The sequence below is a fragment of the Anser cygnoides genome, chromosome 3 (genome assembly GCF_040182565.1).
Source record: "Anser cygnoides isolate HZ-2024a breed goose chromosome 3, Taihu_goose_T2T_genome, whole genome shotgun sequence".
In the NCBI taxonomy this organism is placed as follows: Eukaryota; Metazoa; Chordata; class Aves; order Anseriformes; family Anatidae; genus Anser; species Anser cygnoides.
The window spans coordinates 491,563-513,763 of NC_089875.1; the positions used below are offsets into that span (position 1 = coordinate 491,563).

At 51.5% G+C, this 22,201-nt stretch overlaps 1 protein-coding gene and 1 long non-coding RNA gene across 4 annotated transcripts in view; one reads left to right on the forward strand and one right to left on the reverse strand.

Moving 5' to 3' along the window:
- PELI1 (pellino E3 ubiquitin protein ligase 1) overlaps positions 1-5,812 on the reverse strand; it is a 44,967-nt gene extending 39,155 nt beyond the window's left edge. The window contains exon 1 of one of the 3 annotated variants that reach the window (XM_066993388.1): positions 5,599-5,812. The gene's annotated coding sequence lies outside the window, so the exon portion shown is untranslated. Of the gene's footprint in view, positions 1-4,925; positions 5,209-5,598 lie in introns of those variants that run through there. The other 2 variants (XM_066993389.1, XM_048060931.2) reach the window with 2 other exon arrangements.
- An 11-nt stretch (positions 5,813-5,823) lies between these two features.
- Positions 5,824-9,721, forward strand: LOC125182442 (uncharacterized). The gene is made up of 2 exons (XR_007162201.2): positions 5,824-6,043; positions 7,853-9,721. It is a non-coding gene; the product is annotated as an uncharacterized lncRNA (long non-coding RNA).
- The last annotated feature ends 12,480 nt before the right edge of the window (positions 9,722-22,201 follow it).

Below are 22,201 nucleotides of genomic sequence, written 5' to 3' on the forward strand. Positions count from 1 at the left end.
GGCTACATGGACACTAATTCCCAGCTCTAAGCCCACAGTTCTACCTAAGGGCTCTGCATGCTGCCCCAGTCACCGTGGGTCACTCCTCAGGCAGAGGACCAGCTGAATGGAAATGTTTCAAGCTAGATCTAACCCACAGATTACAGTCCAGCTAACCTGACCCGAAGAACAATGAAAACATTGATGTTGTTGACCCAGGTCATAGGGTTACCATGCTAGAGGGCAAGCTGGCAGAAGGCAGGGAGGAACTCTCAACAGCTGCTGCTTCCCAGTTGCTCACTACTCTACTCAAACCTGAGACACACAATTAAGCAGAGGGCACTGAAAAGGCAAGCAGGCTGGGGGGAGATACTCAAATCTGATCCAGATTTGCTCTCATTATGCCTCCAGAAAACTCTTGCAGGCCTTAAGCTCCACGAACGTTAATGGCAACTCTTACAATATTTCTTAAAGAAGAAAAAAATATTAATCTCTTCAGATTTGAACTCTGTCACCAACCTTGCCTGTGAAATAAAGAAAATATCCCAGCTCATGAAAGAGTATTTTTAACTGTTTGTAATTAAGACCAAAGGATCATATAATTGCAGAAACATTAGTTATTTGAAATACAAATGGCTAACTCCATCATCCAAGCAGATATATCAACTGGCAACAGAGGCAATAATCCATTGATGGAAGTCTACTTAAAGACAATGCTGGCTAGGCAGGTTTTTTCCTTTTTCTGCCTCACGTCCTAACTCCAATGAACTATTACCCAAAGAATCTTACTCAACAAACTTGCTCCAATCCCATCTTTTGCAAGCAACTACAAAGCATTTTTGATGTATCCAATTTGCCCCAAACCTCAATCAGTACACAACACCACATTCTCTAGTAGCTATTCCAATTATCCTATTTGGAAAGAAAAAACAAAAAAGCAGATCCCTTCTGATTTGAATCTAACTTCAGCTTTTTCTTGGCTTCCTTGCTGTTCATTTCTGTGCTACACCATAGACTTGTCTACAACACAGAGCCTCCGTCACTACAGCAAATGCTACGGAATCAGAAATGGAAATGCAGCATTTAGCAACAAAAGCTTTTCTGCCAAAACCACCATGGTTATCTCCCCAAATACTGAATATGTAAACTAACAGGCTCACAAAAACACTGTCAGTAGAAGCTTGCTTACATCTGGGTCTTTGATTAACTTTTGTCAATTAGGTGTAATTGCCCCCACCAACAAATACATCCCCACCCTACCTAGTATACCCGGACCAGAACAGTTCTGGCCTAAATATTTCCGCACTACTAAAAACCTTCTCCCAAAAGAAATGCTTTTTCCCCTTCTGAAAATTCCCCTTCTGAAAACACATTTTTGCAATTAATCTGCTGCAAACAGTGTAAGCATAGAAAAACATCTGGTTGACATAGCTGTATAGCCAACATCAAGGGAGATCAAGAGCATTCAGAGCCAGCACGACACAGATCCAAAGTCTTCTGTAACATACTCTACTTGTGAAGAAGAAAAGTATTACAACGTGAGTGAGAGTTGAGCAAATCCTCTTCCCAAAAGGAATATAACAAGGGCAGAGTAAGAGGTTTTGACTGCTCCTACTCTACCAACTGCCATACACCTTCAGTTAGAAGAGTAAGATCAGAGAACATTTCCACTTGGGAAATGGCAGCCAGAAACACAACGCGAGGTTCAGTCCATTCCCCTCTCGAGCACACGAGATTTGAGCCTAAAACTTAGCATTTATATCAGTACATACCATGGGTGGCAGTCAAGTCACTATGACTGAATTCAGCAGCACGGATTAAGAAACAAGGTCAGCAGATTAACTTTTATTACCTATTCATGAACCAAACCGTGTTCCTACATGGCAGGGACCTGAGGATACCATCAATCTTTAACCAAATGCTCCCACCGGGCACTACATTCAGCCTGAACCAAACTGCTGACAAGCTCTCACTTGAGCCCAATCCTTAAAAAGCACCTCACAGGATTTACCTCGTGTGTCAGGCAGGAGATGTCACCAAAAGAAGACTGGTATTGATGACCACCTACCTTCAGCACAGCTCAACAGAGTTGTCCCATAAAGCCCCTTCGAGGCGGCCTAAACAGCTTGTCACAGCAGACAATTGAACTTTTTACATTTATTCACAACTACAAGGTTATTGCAGAAAGGTCACTTCAAGCTGCTAGCCATGTTTGCTGCTCCCAGTCGCATGACAATGGTCAGCACAAGAAGTCCACGGCACAGCGCTCACGTAGGGAGCCAACAAGCCGAGCACTCACCTGGGCAAAGCTGAAGCACCTCCTCCCTCCCGCAAGTAATACCTGCTTTCAAATCAGTATAAATATAGGATACTTGGATAAGAACATACTCATAGTGCAAGGCTGTAATTTTTCTGCACATCACATTACTGACAGGTTTTTTTACTGCTTTTAGAACAGAGAAGCAACAGGGTAAAGCTCACTTTTTTGTAGTTTAAGGATGTTTCTAGCATGCCAAATAATTTCATTGGTTTTGAACTTGGAAGGCAATTTTTTGAATAGATCCATTCAAACAACATGTTGAACAAGAAACATTCACAATCAGTTGTGACAATTATCATCATCCACGATGGCATTGCCTCAGCACAACCTGGAGCAGCACAGGGAGAAGGAGCAGGAATGGAAATCTACCCCACAAGCTGCCTAAGACCCCTGGGAAACACAGGAGCACCTCTTCTTTGCCCAGCTGACACAATCTGCAGGGATTCAGCACCTCACAGAACCAGAACTAAAATGCTATTTTACCTTCCTCACCATGAATCTTTCCACCCAGGCAGACCAACTGTGCCCGATTAGGGATGCAATATTAATTTCAGTAGTACTATGGGACTACAGCAGGAGCGTGAGATTTCCTGGTGCTTCTTGTAACCAGAAGATTGAAAGGAAACAGAAACTAGATCAGATGGAAGCAAGCTTACTTTTTTCCACTGAAACTATCTCAGCAGTATTTAGCAGTGCTTGACCTACTTCCTACACCATCTCTTTGCTGTCACTTCCTTTGACAGTTTGTCAGCACACTTGTGAATCTGAAGATTAAGGAATGAATGTCTGGAAGCAAAAGAGCTGTGAACTTCTACCTCTTAATGCCACCTACAGTCAGAACTTTTATTATTTAATCAGCAAGATGAGCAGTGACCAGCTAGCAACAAGTACTTCCATTTAATAGCATCCTGCAAGAGTTCCAGATCAACCGTACAATTTAGCTTACAAGCACATGCTTAAAAGTGACTTTTATTTTTCACGAAACACCTTCTTTCTTCCTTTTTTAGCTCATGGCATAGAGTAGCATCTACAAACAGTTCCAGGTTCTATGTTTTCCTGTATTCTAGAGATCCTAAGACGACGTTATATACAAAAATATACTCACAATTAGTTCCTTACAAATGAATAGGAGTTTAAACATCACTGGCCCCGAGCAGATGATGCTCTATTTTGCATCTACAAACACAGTCGCTAGCTATAAATCCTGAAGTGAAAGAATGCTGTTTTCCATGCCTCGTTTCTTAACACAAACCAATAGCAATACCAAAACACACAATGGTTGTAGCAGACAGACTTCATACTAACACCAAGTTCTGTTCCACTTGAAATACGAGTAGTTACTTGAAACTTTGATTTCAGACACAAACAATAACATGGCAACCTGCTGCATTGAGAAACACATTTCAGAGTTTAGCAAGAACCGAAACACTTATTAGGCACACTTCACAAGACTGCACTCAGCTAAATGCAGGCGCTCCTACAAGTTTAGTTTGTTAGAAACAGGAGGCATTTAAACTGAAGGTATGCTGCAGATGCCTAAATACAACTAAAACGTATTCCTAAAGCTTCCTGCCTGGCCACTGATACAAAACGGGTAGGAACTCCACAACTCGTTCAGATCCGTCTCTGACGGGGCACCACAAGGGCCTCATTTTCCAGCCACGAGTCCTCGGTTTCCTACAAACCAGGCTTTTTCCTGGGGGGAGGAGGCAGGGCAGAGGAGAAGGGGAAGTGTCCGGTGCAGACCTCTGAACTTTGCCACCACATTACTCACTTTGAAATCGCTGGCCTAAAACACACAAAGTCCGTACGGCCCGCACAACACATGCAAATGAGAATCTGGCCAGCCTTGCTGGGAAAGCCTTTGTCTCAACTAACCCAGCAGCGCCTTTCAGCATAAAAAAGTGACAGAAGATGCATCATCAACAGGTCATCCGGCTTTTTTTTTTTTTCTCTGTAAAATATTAAAAGCTGCTAAAACAGAAACCGGAAAGAGCCTTCTACCCCGCGTCTCCCTCTGCGTGGCTTCAAAATGGCAAAAATAAAGCCACCGTGCCTGGGATGCTGAGCCCAGGGCTTGGTCTCGCTCCGTCTTTTGTAACCCTGCTTGCCAAGTGGGGTGTTGTAAAGTCAGAGGAGTCCCAAGAAAAACATCAGAGCAGCTTTTGAGGGGTATGGCCAGGAGCACTACTTGGTGCTTGCAGGTATTCTAGAAGCTGCATCGTGCAGAGATCGAACAACTGCGGCTTTGGAGGGGGTTGAAAACACAAGAGATGAGCTTTCAGTGTAAAAATTGCTTTAAGATATTGTTACCCCCTTTAGGAGTGGGGGGGAATAGCTGAAACCACAGCCGCTCCTCCTCTGCCCTGGCCTTTTAAGATCCTCTCCGTGGTTTCGGCACGCAGCACAGCATCGCCCCGTGCTATCGGCTCTGCCTGAAACCTCATTATTTAACTACGTGAAAAAGAGTGAAAAAGAAAAAAAAAAAAAAAAAGCCGACCAAAGTTGTGCCGGATCCCTGGCTGCCCACAAAAGAACCGGGGAGAAGAGGACGAGGGGATGGGAGAAACCCTGCGCGTCCCCCCGAGAGCAGCTTACAATTAAAAAACAAACAAATAAAAGCTACCTCTGATCCACCGCCGATCCGGATCCTTCCAGAGGAAACCGACGTCGGATTATTTGTCGCGGGAGGGTACAAAATTTAGGATAAAACCCGCGGGCTGCCCCCGTGCCCGCAGGTTAGCAGCGGCCGCACAAAACCCCCTTTGTTGTGCTGCTGCCGAGCCCGGGGCCCCCTTCCCCTCGGCAAAAAACACCCCAAAACGTCCCTAAAACACCCCAAAACCTCGGTTTTCAGCCACCCCGGAGTGCGAATATTTGTGGGTTTTTTTTTTTCTTATTTTTTCGTATTTATTTATTATTATTTTTTAAATCCCCCCCGCAAGCGGATGGCTCCTGCCTGCTGCGTGACAAAGAGCTTCCCCCCCCAAAATCTGTTCCTCCCCGGGGGACAAATTTGTCATGAATACGGGAAAAAAAAGAGAAAGAAAAAAAAAAAGGTAACAAACTCGCAAGAAGCACGGAAATTAAAGAATTAAAAAAAAAAAAAAAAAAAAGGCAACCCACGCTGCAGGCTTCCAGCGGAGCACAAAGCGATGCGGAGGGGAGGGGAGGAAGGGGGATGAGGGGGAGGCGGGCAGGCCCCGAGCCCCCCCTCCCCGCAATCGCGAGGAGGTGGTCTCTGTCGCGACAGGGCGGCGCGGGGGCGGGCTGTGTCGCGACAGACGCGCGAGACTCACCGCAGGAAGGAAGGGGGAGGCAGGCGGAAGGAGGTGTCCGGGGCTCCCGGTCTCTCTGTCGGCGGTCGGACGGGGAAGGAGAAGGAAAGGAAGGGACGGAGCCGGTGAGGTGAGGTGAGCCGAGCGGAGCGCCGCCACCCGCCGCGCCAACGGCCGCTCTGCCTCAGCGGCCGCCGCGCGCTCCTGCACCCAACGGCCGCGGGAGGGAGGGGACGGGAGGGGAGGGGAGGGGAGGGGGCAGAGAGCGGGGGGCGGGGCCAGCGGGCGGAGGGGAGGGGCCTCGCCCCGCGGCATGCTGGGAGTTGTAGTGCCTCCCCGCGGCTGGGGCTGCTGGGCGCTGTGTGTGTGTGTGTATGTATATATATATATGTGTATGCGTGCACGCCGCATGGTGGCTTGCAGGGGTGTGGGTTTATGCTTTAATATTGACACGTCTCCATATAACGTATGTATAGAGGTGCATGTGTTACAGGGGGTGCGTGTGTTGGTGCTGGGTTTAAAGGGGGAGGTATATTCTACATCATTATTATTGTATTATATTATGTTTGTTTTGTTATGTTATATTGTATTATTCTAATCTGTTATTCTAATATTCTATTGTTCTAATATTCTATTGTTCTATTGTTCTATTTTTATTATTCTGTTATTATGTTCCTGCTTCTACTATTACCACTGCTATTATTATTGTTGTTATGGACGTGGTGATGAGGGACGTGGTTTAGTGGGTGACATTGGTAGTAGAGGGATGGTTGGACCAGATGGTCTTGAAGGGCTTTTCCAACCCTAATGATTCTGTGATTCTATTATTATTATTACTATTACTATTACTACTTATAATATTACTACTAATACTATTATTGTTGTTGTTATTTACATTATATATTTTCCATTTTATTATTACTATTACATTATGACTATTACTACTTCCAAAATTACTACTACTACTACTATTGCTGTTGTTGTTGTTGTATTACTACTATTACTGTTTCTATTATTACTACTAATGCTATTACTATCGTTGTTATTATTATTATTATTATTACCACAGCACATGGATGGGCCCCCGAGGCTCAGGGCTGGGGGTGGTGGGGGCCCCATTCGGAGGGGACCTGGGGGTGCTGGCCATCGTTCAGCCCAAATCCAGCAGGCAGCCCCCCCACATCACCCCTCGGTCACGGTTTGGCTGTGCAGAGGTGAGCGCAGGCAGGAGCCGGGGGCTGCTGCGGGGGGACCGAGCACGTCCCGGCGCGACAAAGCAGCGAGCGCTGCCTCTTCCTCCCAAATCAGTGCCCGAATCCCACAGAAATCAGGGAGGGTTGAGCAGAATTACCCCGTAATCTACCCAAAGCTGGCCGTGCTGGGCTTGGACGGTGCAGAGCTGAAGGGTCGGGGTGACACTTGGGCATGACGAAGCCGAGAACATCTCAGCTGCAAGGCCCCTCTCCTAGCAGTGGGGAGAACTGCATTACCTGGTGTTAATTCTCCGGGCGTTAGGTGCTTCAGGGCACCGAAAACCTGCTGGGGCCAGCCTGGGAGCAGCACCCTTCTCTGCTCCCTCCCCAGGGGAGGAAGAGGAGGGAGAGGCGGGAGGTGCTGCGACGGAGGGCGAGCACGAGGCAGCGCGTGGTGCTGCGTGCGATGCATCACTCACCCCATGTGTGGCAGCGTGGATAGGTCTCATTACATCCGATAATAGATCTCATTACCGCCCGGTAATAGATCTCATCACCATCCAATTTACTCGGGGAAACTGAGGCACGCAGCGGTGAATGCTGTGCCTCGGGCACATCGGGGCAGAGGTTCAGCTGGGTTTCGGGTCCCGTGCTCGCCTTACTAAGCCACGTCGGCATGGCTGGGTGTAGCTGGCAGCAGCACCCACGGGGTATGATGAAGAAAGCCCTGCGGGGAGGGGACAGGCTCGGCGCTCGTCCCTTGCTATGGAAAAGGAGCAACCTCCGCTCTTTGAAGGAGAGGCTGGTGGTCCTCTGCGGCATGCCCGAGGTCTGGAGGAGCTGGTGCTAAAAGCTGGAGCCTAGCAGAGCTGGGGAGCCAAAACGAGCAGTGACCCAAAAACACATGCACCTGCCTGGGGAACAGAGGGGGTTCCCCCTTTCGTGCCCACTCCCCCCAGGCACAGCATCACCTCTGCCGACCCACCTTGCCGCAGCCGATTTTTCCCCTCCCAGCCCTGAAACCTGGAGCAGCCCCGAGATCATCTTTGATATTTAAACAACTATTTTCTGTTTTCTGACAGCCACACGCTGTTCCAGCCTTCGTGTCGAACAGGTTTTCTGAGTCATATGCAAACGACACCGACACATGGTCCCCTCCAGCGTCCCCGTCAGAGCACTGATGGCCCTGTGATCTCTCTGCAGCGATGGAGGAAGAAACAGTAAAGGCTCTCGGCCAGGTTTTTATGACGCTGCATATGGCCTCGGCGGTGACAGCTCATCCTCACCACGCTGGGGAAGGGAGATGTTCCTGGAGCCACCTCTGCCATGCTCAGCATCTCCTTGTGCTCTTGCACGGTGGGGCTGCAGTGAAAATGGGGGCAAAGAGACCTTGGTGGGCTTCCTTACAGCGGAGAGGAGACCCAGCTAACAGCTCAGGGGTCCCTCGTGGATCTCCCAGTCCAGACTGGACGTTCGAGGTGATTCAGAAGGACACCTGCACAAACTCTGTCAGCAGCCAGTGCTGCCGGGACCGTGGGCACGATGCGCTGCGGTACGTGCCCGCGGCCGTAATCACCACGGTGCCGCGGTCTGTCATTAAGTCCTGAGTCAGCCGCCAGCCACACGAACATTTTTTCGATTGTGAGTCAAAGCTGAGTTCCTCGCGGGAAGGGTTAAGAGACTTGGTGCTGGCTGGCAGGTCAGAGCAGGTAAAATATAAGACGCGGCAACAAAATCAGTCAACGCGGGAGTTTTAGAGCAGAGCGTGCTCTTTCCTCTGCCCGGATGTGAACTCGGAGAGGGCCCCACATCGAGTCCTGGCACCAACCCAAACCACCCCGAGCCTGGCAGCCGGTCCCCCCTTTCCCATGCCCAGCAACGGGGACGCTGCTCACGCCTGCGCTGTGCCGAGGCAGGGCTGTGCAACCATTCCCCATCCATCAGGCCCATCGTCTGCGCGGATTAAATTACCTTCTTCCACCAGTTCTTTAAAATTTAATTTGCTTTAAGTTAATAAGCCAACCCTCTCTAAGCACAATTGCCGAAATGTGAGGTCGTGAAGTGCTCCGTACGGGGGAGAGGCAGAGAGGAGCGAGGAGGGATGGAGCCGAGGCACGCAGCGGGTTGCCAGCGGGCGAGCATCGCTTCGGCCCCGCTGATGCACGTTCATTAAAGACTGGGGGCAGAAGGAGCCTACAGAGGGCTCAACTCCAAAGACAATCACAAAAGAAGAGCTCAAGCAGCACACGGAGCCTCCTGCCGAGGGCGGATGGCACCTGATGGCACACCCTGGTGTGCACCCCGTTGCTTTTATCACACGTGGGTCCAAAAGGAAAGTTTGTTCAGCGCTCGCACCGACGCCCCTACCCCTCTCTTGTGCTTCTCCAAAGCCCAACCTGCAGCTGCCGGACAGACGGACACCGGCCCCAAGCCACGGGACAGGAGGACGAGGCAGCACCCATCCCTCGCCCACAAGCAGCAGAGCGGAGGAGGCAGGTGTGACTTCAGCGAGGCACATTCAGAGGCGTAATCAGGCGACGTGACAACACTGTGCATCGCTCGTTGGGACCGGTGCACCAGTCCGGAGGGTGAAAACCAGCTCACAAACATCAGCCTGGCTCCTGGTGCTTACAGCACGGGCACACTCCGTGGGTAACCTCCACAGCCCCCTTGTGCACGTGGGGAAAACGAGGCAGAGAAAAATTAAGCCTCTTTGCCCAGAACGACTTCTGCAAGCAACAGACTGTGGCACCACGGGGACAGATCCTCACCCTTCACTGCACCACCCCTCCGCTGCAATCCGGTGCTGCTGATTTACCACGTACACATCGGTCCATGCCACGTGCAACCACGGGTTAGTTGAAGAAACAAAGCAGCTTTTGAGTCCTATAATCCCATGAATACACACAAAACCACAGATGTCTATATATTTTTGTTTGCTTTCAATATAAGGAGCCAGAGCTCTTTTTTTTTTTTTTTTTTTTTTTCCCCCCTGCATGTTATGGAAAAAATCCTGTGCTTTCTGCCTGGGAGCTCATGTGCCAGAAGGCTCGTTACAGCTATGATCTAAGCCACATGAGCCGAGCTGGCTGCGTGGTAACAGACCAATAGCCCTTGCTTGGCTTTCCCCTTTGAAAAAGATAGTTTACGTGGTGTCTTCTGGCTGGCAGTCACATGGAGAGGATAAAGGGAAGGAGACCACTCTGGGCTCTGGCAAAACGAGGCTTGTTTAGTGGGTCCTCAAGGGAGATTTTCACCTAGCACCTGACCAAAAGCCCCCCAAGTTGCATTGCCCCAGCACGGCCACCGCTCCCAGTGCTTCCACCCACTTGGAGGGCCACGGGATGCCAGCAGTGAGACCCCTGCCCGGGACTGGACCCACCAGGTCTCCTCTGGGGACCTCCAGCCAAGGCTTGCGCACCACCAGTTACATGCTGGTGTGTTTGGGGGAGGCACTGGAAGGCTCCAGCTCTTGACTTTTCTTCTCTAGCCCAGCCAGTTGCCTTGGCCCTTTCCTCGAGGTCTGCTTCTAGATGCTGCCACTGGTTTTTGTAGGGTTTGTTTGTTTGTTTGTTTGTTTGTTTGTTTTTGGGGTGGGGGTCCATCTGTGAATGAACTTCATTTGATATGGTCTCGTCCTCTCACCAGGGAAAACTCCCCTTCTGCAGCCCCTCACCGTTTTATCGCTTTACTCATTACCTGGTACTGAGAAAAGGGGAGGAGAAATTAAACCATCATTTGGTTGAGCGCCCCGTGAGTCACTCAGATACTCAGGTGTGGTATCAACGCCCGCCGCTGGGGCAGCTCCACCCTGCCTTCTCTGCCTCTGCTGTGGGAGCCAGACGGCTTTTTGGGGCTGGGTGCTGGAGCTGTTTCTGGGTAGGGATGATCGCCCGAGGAAGAGGGGCTGCCCATCCGAAAATGTTGCTTGGGATGGATGCTTTAGGATGGAGCACGCGGAGGCGTCCGACGGTGTGCATGCGAAAGCTGCAGAACTAACACGAGCAAAGTGTTGGAGAAGCTGAAATGAGTTTTTTTTTCTGGCTCTGTGCTCGTAGCAAGGCCAGGCTGTGACCTCTGCGAGGGCAGGGAACGGAGGCGCGGCGTCCACGCCTGGATCTGGCAGCGGGGATTTTCCCTACGTAGCAACAGTCGTTATGTAGCGATAATACTCGTCAATGTTCGAGGCACTTGAGAAGTACTAATTAATCTGCACAGCAGCCTCGGCAGGTAGGCAGCCAGATACCTTCACCCGTGCTTTATGGCTCGGGGAGACAAGACGAGGAACTGCAGCGACTCGTCCAAGGACTGGGAGGCAGAGGAGGGATGCGAGATAGGGGCAGCAAGGCCAAATCGATGGAAACCCCTCTGGAGAGGAGGTGCTGTGACCATGTTTGTGCGCTCCAGAAGATGTACGGAGCTGGGAGGCTTTTCCTAGCCAGGGAATGAGTTTGGTGGTGCAGTCTGCAGGGCTGAAGATGGGGTTTATGCTCGCTCTTCTCCCCAGGAAAGCCTTGCTGCTCGCTGCTCCTGCCAGGCCAGCTGAAGCACGCACGCGCCTCACCTGAAGGAAAACACAGTGAAATAAAACAAACCGGTTTGGGAGAGCTGCTGCATCAGGACAAGGGGGCTGGTGCAAAGGGAAAACAAAGGAAAACCAGCAGGTCGTGCATCCATGTGTGCAGGAGACGTGAACGAAGTGCCTGGCTTTCCACCCCGCAAAGCAAAACCTCCCGTCGGAGGCACCTTGCTGCTGCATTTCGCGGCTCAGTTTAATTAGGCTAATCACTTCAACGACGGCTCCTGACATTCACCTTCATTAGCCACCAGCAGCCGCGCTCAGCTGCCTTGACTTCAGAGCTATCGGTGTCTGCTTTAAATAACCCACGTGTAAAATCAGTGGGGAGACAGCGTGTCTGGGCTCTCCGCTGGCACGGCCTGCACGGGGCTGGCTGGGAATGCACGGCCAAAGCCAAAAAAGCAGCTTAGCCCTGACAGAGGGTGGGCATGCCCTTCTTGTGGGCGTCTCGGAGATGGGAGAGCTTCTCTCTTGGGTGCTGAGGGTGGGCATCTTGGAAGCAGGGTGCAAGAGAGCTGGGAGGGAAAAGGGCAAGGCGGGAGGATGAGCGGTGCCACAGCCTGTTCCCAAAGCTGCGTGGCTGCAGAGCAAAGCCAGGTCCTTGGGGGCTTGAGAGCCACCCAGGCTACGTGCCATTTGTCCCTCTATATCTGAGGCATCCCCATCACGACACTGAAGGCAGCGATGGTTTCAGACCCGTAGCAAGTAATTCTTGCCCCAGTGCTGACAGCGGTCCAAAAGCCTTTCTTTGCAATATTTCTTTATGAAAGCATCAGCTTGCAAATGAATGCCTGCAATAAATCTGCTCCTGCAGATTGTATTAGTGACTTTTTACCAGTCACTCACTAACCATTATGGCACGTGACACTCATTTTAAAATATAGGAAGACACACATTTATAACTAAGAGTAAATAGAAATAATCAGGGGGTTAGGTAACTCTCATTGCAACTTTTGGGTGCTGTGATCCGATAATTGGTTCTTTAAAAAAGTGAACCTAAGGAAGAAGTGAAACATTCAACTCTTATGAATGATGTGACTGAAGTATTCCTGAGCTTCACTCAGTTTGGTATTCAGCATTTCCCTGAATACTGAACCATTCTGTGATGGTGCATGGGAAAAACCTGGCATGGCTGTGTTCCTTGTGGAAGAGGTGGCCAGGAACAGGTCCTGAGCGCTTATCTCTGCCTTGAAATTCATCGCGTTGCATCAAGTTAAATTTTTCCGTGTTGGCTCTGGCATGCTGTATCTCCTGTATTCATTGGCTGTGCATCTTGGTTTTTGCTGTGACATGCGACATGCTCTCGGGAATGCAATGACACAGGAAAGCTGTCACTGCAAAGCCCTTCCTATAGTCACAGGGGGGCTCTGAGGGCTGCTCATGGGGAGCACACACCCTCCTTCCCAGAAAGAACATTAATTCCCTGACTCTTTCCTGCTGCGAAACCACGTGAACACAGCTCCCTCTGCTCCAAAGGCGACCTTGGGTTGCACCGGGATGCTGCTGGTGACCGCGCCGGAGGGCAAAAGCCACCCTAGAAAGGGAGATGGGACCCAGCATAGCAAACCAAGGAGGCACTCTGGTCCTTCTTCACAGAGCAGCCAGCCTCCTGAGCTTGGTAAATGCCCGCTCAAAGGCAAGAGAAGACTCCCTCAAACCCCAAATGCGCCCTACACCCCTATTGCCAGTGCCCTTCCCACCCTGCTGCAGCGATGGGTGGGGCTGTACCCATCCGTGCTGCGGGAAGGGGGCAGTATGCCATGTACCCCATGTACCCAAGCCTTTAGGTTAAAACCAGTAAAAACCAGCAGTCATACTGGTTTTGCAGCTGCAGAGGCGGTGGCGAGCAGCAGGCACGTGCAGCATTGCTCGCTCCCGGGCTCTGTTCCAGCACCCTCATCCCCGTCCCCTTCCAGAAAGTGGGAAAAGGGGGGAAAAGGCGACGGATGCTGACAAACCCCTGGTTTCTGTACGTCTGCCCGAATATGAATACGGATTTTGATACAACGGACACACTATTTTTAGTTTCCTTTGGGGTGTGTTTGGGAGCAAGCCCTTAACTGTTGCTGTGCTGCTATAGAAACCGTATCCATGTACACGGACGTGTTTACAATGGCTTTAAACGCCATAAACTTCCAAGGGCAAAGTCGAGCAGCTTATTTCCATTAAAGTCACTGCCCTGCTGTGGCTTTCTCTTACTATCGCGTTTATTAATTTGGGACCCTTCTCGGCTTTTAGCTGGTCCCATAAAGCTTTCATTGTGGGAAAGGCTCACCAGCAGCGGCCTACTTATAAAAATAAAATTAAAGAAAACAAACAAGAGCTTTAAGTTTAGGCTTCAGGAAGGGAAAAGGCTTCTCTTTCTTTTTTTTTTTTTATTTTAAGACTTCCTGAAGTTAACCTTCCCCATCCTTGTTTAGTGATCCACACACAGAAGCATGCAGAGGGGTGAACTGGACCTTCTGCAGCACCAGCCCTGTGCTAGGACCACGCTGCTGCCTTTGCTGGAGCAGCACAAAGCTCTGCAAGTGCCTCATTAGCACTAAGCCAGGTTTCCCTGAATTAGCCCAAATCTGTAGGAATCAGGTTGGCACAGAAGCAAAGGAAACAAACGGGGTTTTGCGTTAGGAGCCTGCTCCTAACCTGATTTAACACCTCAAATGTAGGCAGCACCTACTTTCTCTCCTCCTTTTGCAAGTCTGCCTGTGCTTACCTGGTTATTATTTGTAATTTTGCCCCTGCCAGCATTGCTTATTTATGTTTACCAGGTCGTGCAATGTGGAGTAAAGTTGACAACAAGATAAGCAGCATCTGCAGTTACACCCAGGCAGGTAAGCAGAGGCCAGTGCTGAGTGGCTGTGCTGGCAAGAAGCCCTGGATGCTGTCCCCACCATGATGTTCACAGGGCAGAGGCATCACGACTGCAATGCTCTGATTAAAAAACCCAGAAGCCAAAATGCAGATCTTAGTGCCCACGAACACAGACTCCTCATCACCTACCCGGACACAGAGCTATCCAGCTGCTCTGGCGTGAACGAGTTGGGTGCTCGTGCACAAACTGATTTGATGCTCATGCATGAGTTGTCAGGTGCTCATGCACAAGCAGAAAGGGCTCTTGCACAAATAAGTCAGGCACTCGTGCTTACTGTTGCCCAGGAGTGGGTGATTTGGATGCCGATGCAGGTGCTAGTTGGGGCACCTGTGTGAAGTAATTGGGTGCTTGTGCATGCTCTGACAGGGCGCTCATGCACCCACTGCTCGCTCCCCCGTGTGTTATTGGGTGCTCACGTGTGAAGTAGTCAGTGAGAGCAGCCATCCCTGTGGTTCGTGCCCAGTCCATGCCTCTCCATGCCGAAGCTTGTCCTCGCGAGCTGCTTGAACCCCCAGGCTGTAGGGGTTAATGTGATAACGATCTGAACGCAATACTTATGATGAACTTCATACCTTCTTCCTGAGAAACACATAGCCATATGAATATATATTGCTTGTGAACGTCCTGCAATCTGCGCCTCAGGTCACGCTGCTGGTGTTTCCCCAGATGCTTCTGGTCCCTGAAGCTCCTGTGACCCTCACAGGCAGGTGAGGGAGGGACAAGAGGGGGCTGAGGCATCAGATCTCAGGGGATGTTTTCCATGGGCACATGACTTCAGTAAAAACCACTATACATTTATAGTCAAATACAGAGACTTGTCGATGCCAGGGCCAGCTCTGGATCCCTTTAGTCACGCTAGTTAGCACCTCGCTTGGCAGATGTCAGTGCTGACACACGCAGAGTCACGCCGTGGCTCCTCATTGGAAACACGGAGGTGCTGAAGCAATGTCAAGAAGCTGGAAGGGGACAGGCGCTGGATACGTCCACTTTGGACCGGACAGCTCACGCGCCGCTTCCTTCTGGAGCTCGTCTTCCAGCCTGGACCACGGCCAACACTCGGTCTGAGGGGCTCGACACCCGAGCTGCCATCGGTGTGGCCTGAGGACACCAACCCCGGGTGGCTCCTCAGCTGTCCCTGGCTGAGGGCAGACGCTGTGGTGACACCCAGCAGTGTTGGGGCATGGGACATGCCAGGCTCGAGTCACTGCTGGGCTTCAAAGCCCCACAGCCCAAAGGTCGGAAATCGTCCTGCTGACCCAGAGACATCCCCGATCCAGACCTGGTCTAGGAGGTCAAGAGACGTTGAGACTTGGCTGTTAACGAGAAGCTGGTGCCCTTCCAGAAGGTCGAGTGGGACGGACTACAGCAGGTGGCCACTGGTGCCGCGCAAAGTTAGGGTGTGAGGGTGGAAACCCCTTGAGGTTTCGTGGTGCCGAACGTGCTGTTCTGGGTGAACAACACAGCAGCCAATTCCCTTAACCCCACCGAGCGGAGCATGAGCCGAACCCTTCTCCTCAGGGTGGCATCTGGTCGTCGTTGTCACAGGGGGGAGCGGCCTCCTGTGTGACGCGGCCTACAGGTTTGCGCGTCCTGAGGAGAGAAATCGGCCTGCCTTACCGCAGGCACGAACACGGGGCCTGCATCTGAAAAACGGAATTAATGCAAAGCCAGAATCACAGAGCACAGCAGGAACGTGAAATTATCACCATGGAGAAGTAGCCTTCGGCACAGAGCATCCCAAAATAACTTGTTCTGTGGCTCTGTTTAGGGAAGCCGTAAACGCATCTCGTACATACGCTCTCATGGCAGAGCTGCCCTGTGTGACTACCGAGGGACGAGCTCCTCACTGTGTGGGTTCCTCAGGGTGGTGCATGTCCTCAGCTCTCAGCAGCATCTACAGAACATGCAGGAAGAGCATTCAGGTGTGCTCCTGAGAGACGCCACCAGGATCTTGTCCCCAGATTCACCCATTTCAGCACAGTGGCATAGAAATCTCCACTGGGCATCTTGCACAAGCCACCCCATGACCCCGTGGAGCCATCAGCTGGAGCTGGGGGGACCCTGAGGACCACCCAGTGCACCATGGCAGGATGCGGCTCATCCCACATCCTCGCCCCGTGCCGAACACGAAGCTCAAGCTGCTGGCCTGGTGTCAGCTGCAATGGGTGGAAAGGGTCCGGAGAAGTGCTCCAAATACTTGCACAAAAAAAAAGATTATCGCTCCCGGCTTCCTTGGCTCTACCCGTCATTTCACTGCGGAGGGGCCGTGGTTGGTTTTTGTCCTTTCCCTCAGAGACGGAATCAAAATGCACTTTGCAGTTGCTCTTAAACCTCGATTCAACCCATGGATTTATTTTGGTTTTGACCAGCCTGGGGGCACCGGGGGAGGCAATGTGCCAGGCTCCTGTGGTGCGGAGAGCATCCACCACCCGCACTAGGGCAACAAATCGGAGCTCAAATACAGCCAAATGAGCAGAAAATCCTCCTGAGGTGTTATGTGCCTTTCTCCTCCCTCCACACTCAGGACCTTGCCACAGAAGAGGCAACCAGTCTGCGTGCACTCACTGACCCAAGCCTGCTTTCCTCCACTTGAGGGGCTGAAGCCACCCAAGCGATGCTGATGGAGGCAAGGGAGGGAACGTGGCTGGCAGGTGCCAACGCCATCCCTCTGCTCCCAACACAATAACGTGCTTCCCTCGGGCCGCTTCAGGAATGCACTTAAGCACTTGTTAAACCTCTGGCGTACGCTTAAATCCCCAGGGTTTTCTTTCCTTAAGCCCCGTGCGCTTTCTCCACGTGCTGAGCCGGGTCGCTCGTGCATGCAGTGGGAAAACCTTGCTGCTACCACCATCCCTCACTGAAGATCAGACTGCAACAGGACAGATGCTATGCTATTTATTAGAGCAGGCTACTGATCTTAAGCGCAGGGTCAAAGAGAGGGGGAGCAGAAGGTAAAGAAGGTAAAAATATTTCTTAGCTACCAGAATAAAAGGGTGTGAGGAGCAGACAGACCTTGCAGAGAATACATGCCTACAGGGGAGTTATCAGCTCAATGTTTTTTTCTACGTGCTTTCCTATTTCCTGATGAAGGATGGGAAACCTTCAGTACACTACATTATTCAGAAATTCATTTGGGATGTCAGAGCACACCTAACCCATGTTTCCTCACTGCCAACCCTCAGCATCCCCTAGGACCAAGGTTCAGTGGCCGAGCTGTGGATGTACCCTGGGAAATTACCTAAATCTTTTGGTGCTTCTTTTTTCCAACCACAAAAACAGATCCTACAAAGGCCACAGTCCAAGCAAGCCACCCACCTCACGCACCTACTTCCCCTGTCCCGAGATGCTGGGACTCATCTAGAGCCAAGCAAGCACCCAAGCCCAAATTCGCCAAGCACCAAGACGAAAGCCACTGTTGAGCAGCTAGCACATTTTTACTGATCTTTTAGATGCAGTAGCAGGATGGGTGGTGTTAAAACCCTGCTAATGTGGTTCAAGAACAAGGGGAAAGCAGCTCCGGGGGCACGGCTGCTGTGGCCATAGTTCACTCGGTGAGCTGGAGAAATAGGCCACGGGGTTGAGGTAGTTAAAAAAAAAAGCAGCAATACAGGGGAAAAGCAAAACTGGGAGGTCTTGGTGTAAGGTTTCAAACAGCATCAGTAGCTTTATAGGACACATCTACAGTGGTAATGTGAATATTTTGGCTGTAAGGAGCTGAGCAGGGAAACGCGGCTGTATCTTTAAAGCAATCTATGTCTGTTTAAAGAGGGAGAGAAAAAAAGGGCTTTGAAATCAGAGACTCAGAAAATATAAGAAAAAAACAGTTCGAAACCACTGCATTGTTTATGGGTGTTGTGTCGAACCTGAAGTAAAGATGTTTTTTGGAAAAAAATCCGTCCCCATACCTTTGTCCCCACCCCCCCTTTACGGAGCAGGTACTGGGGGCTCAGCCTGCCGAGCAGAGGCCGTCCCTCGGTGTCACCGCAGCCGGGAGGCTGCAGAGCGCTCCCCTGCTCGCCACGGGAAGGCTTTCATCCTTGTTTTGATACCTTTTCAGGGCTGGGCTTTTTTTAGTGTAATAGCTCATTTATTCATGTGTTCCTCATACATTTATTAATGACTGAGGAATCGGTTGTGCCATCCACCGTAATTAAATGTATCAAATCAAATCTTGGCTGTTATTACAGATGAGGCAGGCGAGCATTCTTTATTTTTTTTTTGCATCGAGCATCGAAGAAATAACTATATTAAGATCTACACCCAGCGAGATGCAAGAGGAGCACTCCTGAAACTGAAAGTTGCACTGCAGAAATACTTGGGAGATCAAAGGTTTTCTACCTTCCTTGAAGCTGTGCTGGAAACAAGCAGCTTTTTTCTTCTTTTTTTTTTTTTCAAAATTCTGCATTTTATTTCAAGATCAGTGGGAGCTGATGCCTCGTGTGTCTGTTCTCATTTGCTGGAAACCCAAATGAGTTTTTCTTAACCCTTTCTCGGTCCCTTCTGAGAAAACCCTTGAGGGGTGGGAGCCGTGGGCTCATGCCACCCGAGATGGCCCTGAGGTGCTGGTGGAAGCCGTGGCAATGTGACCCACGTGGATGCACTCCCTCCCCACACTGAGACCACGACAGTGGACAAACCAAGTCCTCCTGGGTTCAACGATGCCAAGCCCTCCATGCCACCACCTCCTGGGACATCCCTGACCTCCCTGTGAAGAGGGTTTTGGTGAGGAACCCCATAAAGCACTGTGACATTTGTTGTACCCATGGGCCACCCCAAATCTAACCTAAAACGAGTGAAATCAGACATTCACTCACAATTACGCATGGGCAGAGCTGGCATCGAGCACCCATTAAAGTCATTAAATCCAACACCCTACAAGTCTCCGTCTGCCTCCCTGCTTCCATTTGTCATTATTTCCTTTCAAACCAAAGTCCAGCCGTGTCAGAACCACGCCACAGCCTCCAGGTGTCCTCATGGATGCAATGAGGGGAAAAACATGTTAAAAAGGAGGTCTGTCCCCCGTTCCCATCCAGCCAGGCTCCCCCTGGGACGGCTGCCCCCCAAAAACAGACTGGGGGATTTGGTGTGTGGTGGTAGGACCCATTTTACCTGAAGAAGGTGTAGCAGAGGGGAGCAATAAATGAAAGTTTCCTCCCGTACAAGCAAGCAGGGTGAGTCACATCGTGCTTGTGCTTTCATCGAGGCAGCTAAAAGAGAGGAGAAGCCGTAGGTGCAGGTCCCAGCCCTGTCTAGACTCCATAACACCTCCACAAAAGGAGGAGAACAGGCAAAGGAAGTGAAAGGACAGGCTCCTCTCCCTCTGAGACAGGAATAGCGTCCCAGTAATTAAAACCTAATCAGAGACATCATTAAGTCGCAGTGCCCCAGCGCCTCAAAGACAAGCCAGCACCACCTGTTGACCTGCCTGGGTGGGAAGCAGCACTCCATGGTCTACATGGGGCACAGCCAAAAGGTTTTCTTGGTGCTCTGCTAAAAGCAGAAGGCACCAAATAACCCCACAGGAATACTATATGTCCTGAGGATGGCCTGGGCACCGTAGGGGTGCTGTGGCAGCCCCTTGTGGGGGTAAGGAGAAGAGGTAAGGTCCTGAAAACGTAGACACCCGTTGCTGCTTCAGATCATGATGCAGTGCAAAAATCAATCATTTTGCCTACAACCTCAGCACGGTGAGGCCATCCATCTCAGCGGGACTTCCTCTGCGTAAAGCAGGGAGCCCCTTTGACCCGAGGGACTCTGCTTCCGACAGCGGAAACCAAGAAGGGGCAAAGTTCACCCAGGTCCAAACAAGCCTCTCCTCGAGCCACGCTGCTGCTTGCGTGGCTTCCCTGCAAAAGGCCACGAGTGCCCTGAATAAAAGGGGAATGAGCGGTGTTTTTTTTTTTTTCCTCCCAGAGGAGAAGGTGCTTGCAAGCCGAGAGCAAATTTGCACATCAAGGTGGGGATGCTGCAGCCCTGCCAGCCCATGACTGGGGTGGCAAATGGGTGTTGTGGTGTGAAGGCATGAGCAGAGCTAGGAAAGGGCTCGCTTCCTAAAGTGCTTTGTCACTTTGGGTGACTTCTGCATCATCTGGGCTGCGCGCTCGGGAGTGACTCACCCGAGCGGGGCTGGAGGGATGCTGAGGAAAACAGCAGGGCAGCTGGTGAAGCTCCAGTTCTAGTGAATTTCTGGCTAAATGGATTTAGCACCCAAGGAGCAGCCAGCGGTACTTAATAACTGCATCATGCTCCAAGTGACCAGACCCAGGGATGCAATGCCATGGCAGATGACAGAGGAGATGCCAGCAGGCGCTCCTGCTGGGTCCTCTTTGCTCCAACATGGGCACGACTTATTCTTCCCTTGTGGGTGCAGTGCCGGGACACGAAGGGAATTTCAGACTTGGAAAACAAGTGATGAGGAGCCCTCACTGTTCCCTTCCTCTTCCCACGGGGAGGCGGCGGGTCAGGAGGAGGTGACGGCAGAGGCAGGGTGCGGGGACAGGCTGTCCCCACCCCTGGAAGTGCTCCATCATCCCACCGCATGCCTGCGGCCCTCCGTGACGTGGGGACGTCAATGTGCCGGGAGCCGGCGACGTTTTCCTTTGCTTCCTTTAGAGGGTGGGAAGAGGAGGGACGGGGGAAGAGGACAACTCGGTCTGTAGAAGAAAAAATAAAGAAAGTGGAAGATGCGGAGCGCTTGGCAGAGACCCAAGGCGCGAGAGCACAGAGACCGTGAGAAAAATGTTGGTTTGCTGCCCAAGTGGACGGAAATCAGATGTCACGGCGGGGCTTTGCAGGGCTGGTAAGTGCAGGAAAGGAGGGAAGGCCCACACAGGGCCTCGATCCCGATAGAGTTATCCACGGGGATTGCTCCCACCAGCATCACGAGCCTCCTAACACGGAGTAAATCAGGTGGGATTTGATGCTGTGGGTAGCTGAGGAGAAGGGAGATGTGAGGATGGGGAGGAAGCCGTTCTGAGGCTTGCTGGAAGCAGATAAGGACAAGTGGCACCAAGTGACGTCTGTCGTGTCCCTGAGAGGCTGGGCGAGCCGCTCTTCAGCAGCACGGCCAGCAGCAGCCCATCCCCATGCCACACACGCCTGCTGAGGGATGAGAGGCACAGGGTGGGAGCCAGGCTCTCATCCCCTGATGGGCTTTACAGCATCTCTGCGCCACATAAGGGTCCCGTAGGGAAATCCCCTACTGGCAGCCCCGAGGAAGGAGCTGGAGGCCCTCTCCAGAGGTGTGGATGGGGAACCCATGCTCAAGACACGCAGGCAGCCTCAGGAGGAGCCAGCAAGCACGCCTGTCACTGCGGTCAGTGGGGACATTAAGGCAGTGTGGAACCTTAAAAAGAAAAAAAAAAAAAAAAAGATAAGAAAACCACCACAACAAAACAGAATTCCTACATCTCTACGCTCACACAGCACCTCTGTAGCCTTGCAGGGCCTCAGCTGGGGATGTTTGGGATCAGGGCTCCCTCTAGAGGGTTTTGAAGCCCCAGCAGAAGGCCGTGCGGTGGGGTCCCAGGGCTGAGCACCCCCGTGTCCCCTGGCACCACCAGCTACACAGAGCCAAGGGCTCATCCCCACATCCTGCTCAACCTCTCCTGTAGGGCAAGGGCACAGCCCTTCCTCCCCCAGAGGCCGTGCTTGCATGGGGTGGCATTAAGGTGCCTTGAGCCAACCTGAGCGTCTTCAGCTCTTTTATGGGGGCAGAGAGGCTCACCCAGCCACCGAAGAGCCTCGTGGAGCTGCAGGTCCACCCTTTGGGTAGGGTGCAGCACGATGCTGCAGGTCAGCTGGAGACAGCAGAGCCCTCGAGGCTCAGAGGAAGGCTGAACTTTAGCTCTGGCCGTGCTGAAAACCGGGCTGGCTCCTCAGTGGTACCACGCTGCTGTGAAGAAGCAACCTTAGAGGATGACCCAGCTGGGGACTGTCCCCGATCCTATGGAGCAGCTCATCACGGGCCTGTCTGCCCCC